The sequence below is a fragment of the Hippocampus comes genome, unplaced genomic scaffold (assembly GCF_001891065.2).
Source record: "Hippocampus comes isolate QL1 unplaced genomic scaffold, H_comes_QL1_v1.1 scaffold95, whole genome shotgun sequence".
NCBI lineage: Eukaryota > Metazoa > Chordata > Actinopteri > Syngnathiformes > Syngnathidae > Hippocampus > Hippocampus comes.
Genome location: NW_017805778.1, coordinates 63,708 through 72,262, shown reverse-complemented (window position 1 = coordinate 72,262; position 8,555 = coordinate 63,708). Strand labels below are relative to the sequence as shown.

At 42.7% G+C, this 8,555-nt stretch overlaps 1 long non-coding RNA gene across 1 annotated transcript; it reads left to right on the top strand.

The window, feature by feature from the left end:
* Positions 1-1,691: 1,691 nt before the first annotated feature.
* On the top strand, positions 1,692-3,005 carry LOC109524667 (uncharacterized). Its single transcript, XR_002169995.1, has 3 exons — positions 1,692-2,047; positions 2,253-2,288; positions 2,607-3,005. It is a non-coding gene; the product is annotated as an uncharacterized LOC109524667 (long non-coding RNA).
* Positions 3,006-8,555: the final 5,550 nt, after the last annotated feature.

Genomic DNA, 8,555 nt, shown 5'->3' with positions numbered 1-8,555 from the left:
ATCTCTTGTGGGAAGGAGAACAAATTGAATGACAATTAAAATTCGAATTTTGGACATACTGTCAAAGGCATGCCATGAGCCTGACTTCCGCTAGTCAGAGGCTGAGCCGCATTGTATTTGTTTGCGGAATAGACGTGTGAGTAGATCACACGACAGTTCCACTCCCTGTTCCTTATGTGTAATATTCCATACAGAAAATCAGAAAACCGTATGAACAGTTACACCCCTACTCCTTCTTCCAGTTGTTTGGAAGTAAGAATGTGTTTTCTGTTTTTTTTTTTTTTTTTAATATACTGATGCCCTTCTGACACCCATGTGGAGTCTAAAAAGACGTGTGAGTATGTCTTTGGGAGTGAATACATTTGAATCAAATTTTAAGTATGGTAAGAATTGAAAAACTGATGGACATTTTTTTTAGGTTGACTTTAATATGACGAAAATCAAATACCTGTACTTTCATTTTCTCTCATGGCAACTCCCACGCAACTCCCCCTTGTTTCATCTTCTCTTAGAAGAGTTTGTTCACTCTGTTCCATCCATCCATCCATCCATCCATCCATCCATCCATCCATCCATTTTCCGATCCGCTTTATCCTCAGAAGGGTCACGGGGCGTGCTGGAGCCTATCCCAGCTGTCTTCGGGCAGTAGGCAGGGGACACCCTGAACTGGTTGCCAGCCAATCGCGGGACACACGGAGACAAACAACCATCTGTTCCTTCTTTTATAATCAGTGTCACCAAAAAGGCCAAAGAAAAATTTGTGCTGAAAGGTTAAAGCATTACAATTGTGTGCCAACAAAAACACTTCCACACACTTGGGAGTTTCCATGTAAATTGGTCGTGGCCATGTAGCTCAGGCTTTTGCACTGTTACGTAATTCAACCCTACATTACTTTGTACAGCATACAGTACACAATGGGTGGCCTTGTACGGAACATGGAAATGATCATCCTGTGTCGACAGAGTCTCCATGATGGCAGATAGCTAACAAGTATGGCCTTTGTAGACACAGTCTGATGTAACCTATTCCTATGAACATACTTTAGCCACGCTTATTCTCCGAGTCTGAGTTGAGCTGGGCAAAATTCCAAATTTCTTTTGGAAAACTTTCTCCAAGATGTTGGAGTGTTATTATTTATTTATTTCTGTGTCTATTTATTCATTTATTGATTGATTGACTGATTGATTCATTTGGGGTTTGCTTTTTTTGGGGGGGGGGTATTTGTTTTTTGTTTTCTGTCCTTTTTTGTTCAACGAAAGACAAAAACAACAACATCAAGACAATGCAAAGTCCATCCATCCATTTTCCGATCCGCTTTATCCTCGGTTGAAATGCACGGCCCGTCACTGCAGCTGTCTTGGGGAATGAGGGGGAGGCCACCCTAAACCTGTTGCCAGCCAATCGCAGGGCACACAGGGACGAACGACTATCCGTGCTCACACTCACACCGAGGGACAATTTAGAGTGTTCAATCAGCCTGCCATGCATGTTTTTGGAATGTGGGAGGAAACCGAAGTACCCGGAGAAAACCCACGCAGGCCTGGGGAGAACGTGCAAACTCCACACAGGGAGGCCGGAGCTTGAATTGAACCCGGTACCTCTGCACTGTGAGGTCGACACACTAACCACTGCATAATAAACAATAAAATAAAACACAACAACAAAACAAGTTTCTTTAGCCACAATAAATGTTTTATGAAGACGGCAGTCTATTACCATGCTCAAGGCCCACTATCACCAAATATCTTTTTTTTTTTTCAACTGTTCATGAATTCATGCATCCTTCAATCCATCCACTTTCTGTATCACTTGTCTTCGTAAGATCATGGTAATAAATGAGTTGGGCCTTGTACATTCCTCCCATTAATTTCCCCCAGATTAAAGAAATGTGAAATCTTTACCACACAAAAACTTCTAAAGCAATTGCGACCGGGAGAAAAACCCCCCGCTAAATGTCTCCACATATTTTTGTTTGTGATACTAATCCATCCCCATTCAACTTCATTTAATGGGACAAGGGCACTCCACCATTACAAAGCTCCAATTGTGAGTCAGCCTTTATTCTGTGAAAGCCTGAAGACGCTCTAATTTCACACTTTGACCACGTCAGTCAACACGTTTTCCTTTGCGCAAAAACCAACTGCAATAAACGCATGTTCCAAATTCACCCACCACCGGACAAGTCTCTGAGATCATGCAGAAATAACCATTTAAATCTGGTCGATATGCTTTCATGTGTTGGTTTTTGCAGGTTTAATCCACTCGGAGGTTTCAAGTTCCAGCAGGGGTAGGTTGAAATCCCGAACAGTAGACGTCATTCCTGAAATTGCTCAATTAAAAAAAATATTCTGAGTCCTTTTGCACATGTTTGCAAGACACATGCAGGCTAATCCGGCCTTGAACATGACGTGGCACCTGTTATCATCGCTCAGCTGTGCTCGCGCTCTTAATGCCAAGGAGGATTATAGCAGATGTCATGTTGTGGATTGTGGCAGCTTTGTATGAATCTTATCCCTGTCACCTGAGTGGAAAGGCCACCGTTGTAATCTCATTTGTATGCCTTGTTTGTATGTGCATCCTCAGTGGCGTGTTTTTCTTTTCCCAGTCCTGATTCCTGTCTGGCTGACTCTCCTAGTATTGCAGGCGTTGTTCAGGAGGAGAGAACCGCACTGACGTAAATACCATACAGACACAGTGTTTGTGTGTTCGTAGTTCCAACCGGTTAATGGGTTAGCTCACACTCCCTTCAATCCCGCCACGCTAACTCGCTTCGGCAGCAGCGCCCCTGTAGTGTATGTGAACCAGCCTGACGTGAACTTGTTGGAAACAACGGCGCACTGTCTGTGCGATGTGAAACAAGTCAAGTAACCATAGACGAAGGGTGACCATATTTTAACTTGCTTTGACACTCAGCCTGACCTCGGGATATGAGATGAAATACAAAGAAGCCACACATTATAAATGTCATGGTTTTTAAGTAGGGTTGCTCAAGATGGGAAAAACATGCAATGTGTGTATTGCATATGGCAATATATATGCTTTTGAAATATTTAACATGTACTGAAAGAAATGACATCTTTATGATGCCCAACCTTTTTTTGACCGAAGCTCTACATTTCAAGCAACCAACCTCCCGCGATCCAACCGTTACCGCACACCCACGCACCCATTCCTCATAAATATCGCCAAGTTCTTTGATGGGGATTTTATTTGCTTAAGACTTCCCAGAATAATGACTGTATGATTTTATGGGTGGATGTTCTTTCCTGTGGATATCCATTGTGAAAGCAAACGCGCTGTTACATTTTGTGCATGTCTGTGATGCAACCGAGTATGAATGTGAAACGCGAGCCAGCTGACTCATTTAATGTGTGTGTGTGTGTGTGTGTGTGTGTGTGTGTGTGTGTGTGTGTGTGTGTGTGTGTGCAACCATGCATGCGAGCGTCAGTAAGCAATTCATCTTGGGCCAGTTGCACAAACCAGTAAAGTCGAGCCTTTGCAATAAGCCGATGGGGGGGGTGGGGGGGGTGATCGATCAGTGCTCAGAAATGATATTGGTCACCTCCATTGAACAGTCACGACTGTATTGAATCACTTCAAGGACATACTCTGCAAGCCCAGTGTGATGTGGATGCTGTTTATGTCTATTGGCTGTTCTCACTTCCCTCAACTGGGAGGTGCAAAGCACACATTTGTTACTATGCAATCACTATTTCGGCAATGTCCACACGTTTTGGGAATGTTTACTCCTTTTGGTTTCTTCATGCATCTAAGAAGTATGTATGATTCACTCAGACGATAAATATGTTTGAACATAACAAATGAATGGATATTTGTAATGACAATTTTTTTTTGGGGGGGGGGGCAATTTTTTATGTTTCTTATTTCCTCAGTAAAAAAATGCGCAGCATCTGTTAAATTGGCCGATTTGGTTCTATTCTAAATTAGGTTAGATTGTACATTTGTTGGAAGAGCTACGCAATAATGACTTTATTTAAATTTGTGGGATGATCAAAAAGGAACTGTTTTGGTGTGTGTGCATGGTTGTTTTTTTTTTGTGGGGTCACTTTCAGTGACAATTTTGTCTTGATTTGACCATATTCGTTAGTGAATTATGCATCTAGATTGTTTTGACTGTTTGCAGGATTTTTTAAAAAACTACTTCAACTGCCACATGCTCACCAGAGTCAGCAAAGAACGATTGCCAATATTGAATGGCCCTTATGAGACTTGCTGTTTTTATTAATTTGAGGCTTTAGCCTAAAGCAATTCGATTATAATAAAATCTTTAGTAATTCAGTCTGAGTTAATGTTCTACACTACAATAAATACAATATCTGACAAATCATTTTGATTCTAAATCTAACGTGTCACTAAGCGAATTGATGTTTGGAGGTGCATTTGAAAGCAGCAAATTACAGTACAGTGTTTGTTTTCTGAAGAAATAGTTTGGATAATCTCCTTTTAGCATTTAGCTACTGTGTGTCTGTGACTGAGGTCCATTCCGCATAATGCAGACTGGTTTCCCTCTGTATATTGAAAGGAATTGAACTGGTCAGCGAATGTCCCTCAAGTTCATGCTGAAGACCCACCCCGTAGGCTTGTGGTGCAGATTTGATTAGTGCAAAGTGTGATTTCAACGGACGGCTCAGTCAGGCTCTGGGGATTGTAAAACGTGCCCCCTTGAGACTTTGACGCAAGCTGCTGACATCATTGCTCCTTTGGACTGAGCTGCCTGCTCGCCGCTCACGACCATGCGGCAAAGGAGGTTGATTTGGTCCCCGCTACGACGCCCGGTGTGCGATGTCAAGCAGATTGAAAAGAAAAATGGGGGTCATATCATGGGGAGAAATGTTGGATTTTATAAATACAGCAGTCAACCACAATGTCACCAACCTATTATACTGTCACTATAGGAGGATAATTATTCCCACACCTCCGTTTTCATATTAGTATAATTAGGGGCGCTGATTTTAATTACTCAGAAGAAAGTGTATCACGCTGGGAAAACGATATTTGACTCATACCATGGGGTGCATGGATATTGTGAGGAAGCCAGTGGGATGCTTCATCCTGGAGGGGGCGAGAGAGAGAGAGACAGAGAGAGAGAAAGAGAGAGAGAGAGAGAGAGAGAGAGAGAGAGAGAGAGAGAGAGAGAGAGAGAGAGAGAGAGATGCAATCAAAGCTGACATCTTTAATGTTAAGGTCGTGCTGCAGCTGGAGATTTTAAAAGTTGGAGGTCAAAGAAAGTGTCCTCTTGCGTCTGCCGTCCTTTTTCGTATAAGGCACAAACGTGACACAGTGTGACTAATTGTGACTCCGTTCGTGCAAAAAAAAAAAAAAAAGTAGATCACAACTTTAGTCTGACTTCCCCGCCCTCCTTGCTCTTTCAACTTTCTCTCCTTGGCGCGCAGCCATTCACGGCCCACTTCAGCAGACTGTCCGAAAGAAAGATGCATTTTCGTCATGGGCAAGCGAACTACATGTCACAATTGCGTCGGGTAGCCAATGATACAATCACATTTGAAGCAATTATCTGCAAACATGTATGAAGTATTTCGAAATAAACCTCTGAATTCACTCAACAGGCTCTTTTAACTTTTACAGAGAGGGAACATACAAGTTTCTGTTCTCTATTTAGACAGTGGAAAAGTAGAACAGTTCAACAATGACAAGTTTGGGGTTTCATACTGTAAGGCTGGCTCAAATCATGTTCAAATGTGGGTGAGAAGTTGGTTCCGAAGCAGTGTCAGAAGCATGATGATCAGCCATGACGTCGCTTCAACAACCAGTCCCGATGTACAGATTTTTTTTTTTCCATCCATGATTCCAACCTTCAACCCTCCTATCTTTGGCACATGACTTATAAGTCTTAGAAAACGTAGACAGCCTGACTATTTTATTTTATTTTTTTTGTATTTATTCTGACGCTTTATTACTCTGCCCTATGTGACACACACTTATCTGCAGAGATGATAATGTCACTAGATAAGGCAATAGGCAATAAGGCGATGGAAACAAGCGGGGTCTTTGTTTCACAGGTTAATGGTTAAAGGTGGGTGGTCCGAGTTTGCCCAGTTGGCCCTGAAGAACAAAGAAGGTATCTGACGCATGGCCTTTTTTTCCAAACCGTTCCAACAAAACTACTGGAACCATTAAGAGTCTGTTTTCTGACCACTTCCACAAATTAGAGAATTAAAGCATTTTTTACAAGAAGTCAGTACAAAGTGGTCAGAGTTACAAACGCTTGGCTGAAGATTAGGAAACGGAGTTTCCTCCTTACAGGAACGATACATGGGGGGTGACAAAGAGCAGACGGATCCACATTCAAAAAGAGCCCAGCCTTATTTACTTCTAAGGAAGATGTTTTGTTGTTTTTTCATTTTGTAGCTCAATACTATACTAGTAGATAGATAGATAGATAGATAGATAGATAGATAGATAGATAGATAGAGTAGGTATCCTAACTTTTGCAAAATGTTTCCCAAAAGATTGCCTGTACCGTTATACTATCATGGTGGCCGCATTTTGACTCGAAGAGATCGTTTCCATGATTTGCTCTTGGAAAAATGTCTTCGAAAATATAAGCAAATTCAAAGTTGAGCAGCAGTCCAGGAACGAATTGGGCAGGACTATACTTCGAATCATCACTTCAAAGTTGAGGGGTGGGGTGAGGGGGGGGGGGACAAAGAAAACTGAGCACAATCTCTGGATTTATTGTTCCAGGACTTTTCAAATCACTGACATATGAGAAAGGAGAACAGTATGTGCTGCACCCAGTGACTGTGTGTACGTCTTTGTGGGTGTGTGTGCTTATTTGCACATTCTCCTGGAGTGATTGCACAAGTGGTTACGTGTAGAAGATAGATCAAGCGGTCATGAACGCCTTGTCAACGCATCAGCTTGTGTTGGGCTGATTTATTGCAGGCGGTCATGAAGATTTGCAAACTGTAAAAATGGACTATGACAGCTTTATTTATTTATTTTTTTAATCATTGTACTTTTAATATCTTATTTATATCTTACTAGTGTTTTTACCTTTCCAGATGAGCGTACGACTCATCCCACACACACAACACATGGGGGATCAACCTCTTTGATCCACAGTGTTTTGCTTTCCTTTTTTGGCCTTGGCGGATAGACAACAATCCCCACGGGCTCCTCCTCTTTTTTTTTTTTTTTTTTTTCCTGCTTCAGTCCAGCGCTGAGCGCTCACATGGCTGGAGCAGGCGGCCACACAGATGTCCCAAGTGTCATCTCGGGCTTTCGGACACCCTCCTTTACTCAGATTAGACCTCCTAATCCTCGCTTAGCTGTTCTTTCCTCTGGCAGACGTTTCTCTGGCCTCTCTGTTGCCAAATCAAAAGCACACGTTGCTCTGCTGCCCTCCTCGATGAAGAAATGTGAAAGGTGATGCCAAGGGAATTAAGCAATAAATAAGGTAAAAAAAAAAAAAAAGAAGAAAAAGTGCAGCATTTGGGGGTACAAAAAATCACTTTGGAATGTGATGCAAAAAAAAAACAAAAAAGCACTTTCTACTTTTCAGCCTGTACTGCTTCTTCCCTTGTCTCTGCCGCTTAGAGTTTTATCCGGCTTTAAAGGGGCCGGCTGACAGACCAGATGGACGCCGAGTGGCAAGCTCGAGGAACAGAAGCTTCAACACCTGGAAGGATCAAACTTTCTTTCCGTCTGGACTCTTGAAGCGTAAACTTTCAGTGCCATCTCTTGCTTTGTACTTGGAATTAGTTAACGCTACCGGCGTGTGGTCGACATTTATGCGCAATCAGACAATCCCACTTCTGACACCTCAGTGCAGGTTGCATACTCGGGCATATGCCGTACTCCGTCACATTGCCTCCCCATTCTGGGGACGGCCTGTTCTACCCAAGCAAGCACCTCGCCCATAAAGAGGAAACCACCTCCGCAGAGTTCTTCTAACTGCGTCCACTATAGATAGCCTTACACCCAACAACCCTGTTTCTGACAGCAGAGATGAGTGACCATAAACTGGATTTTGGTTTAGTAAGGCCAAAGGCTGTAGCCAACGCATATCCTCATCTCAAGAGTCCTTCCAGTTGGGTAGCCTCACAATTGATGATTTCGCTTCTGAAGCCACAGACATTTGAAGTGGACTGCCCCGAACATGGACTTGAAAAACGGACCCTTTGGGTCAGCAAATTTGTACGATGACCATGCAGTTGTCAAGAAAGACTGAGGAGGTGTAACATCACTGATTTTGAACCCTGGCTTTTGTGTGGCGCTAACCGGTAAAAACTGAGCAAACAGCGTCTAATCCACAAAGCACGCGCAAAGGGTGAAATGTGTCACGAACTTAGATACCAAGCAGAATGTGTCTCAGTGCGCCGGTGGTATTTCAATGAAGTAATATGCATATCGTTGGTGGAGAAATTGCCCACTGTGCAAATGAACCTCACTGATAAACGACATTTAATTCACTAGCGCCAGCGCTAATAGCCACATGCAGTTTGAGCGACGGAAATGACGCCTATTAAAAAGTGATGTGAATTTGGCACGCCTCTGTGGAAGTCTCTTT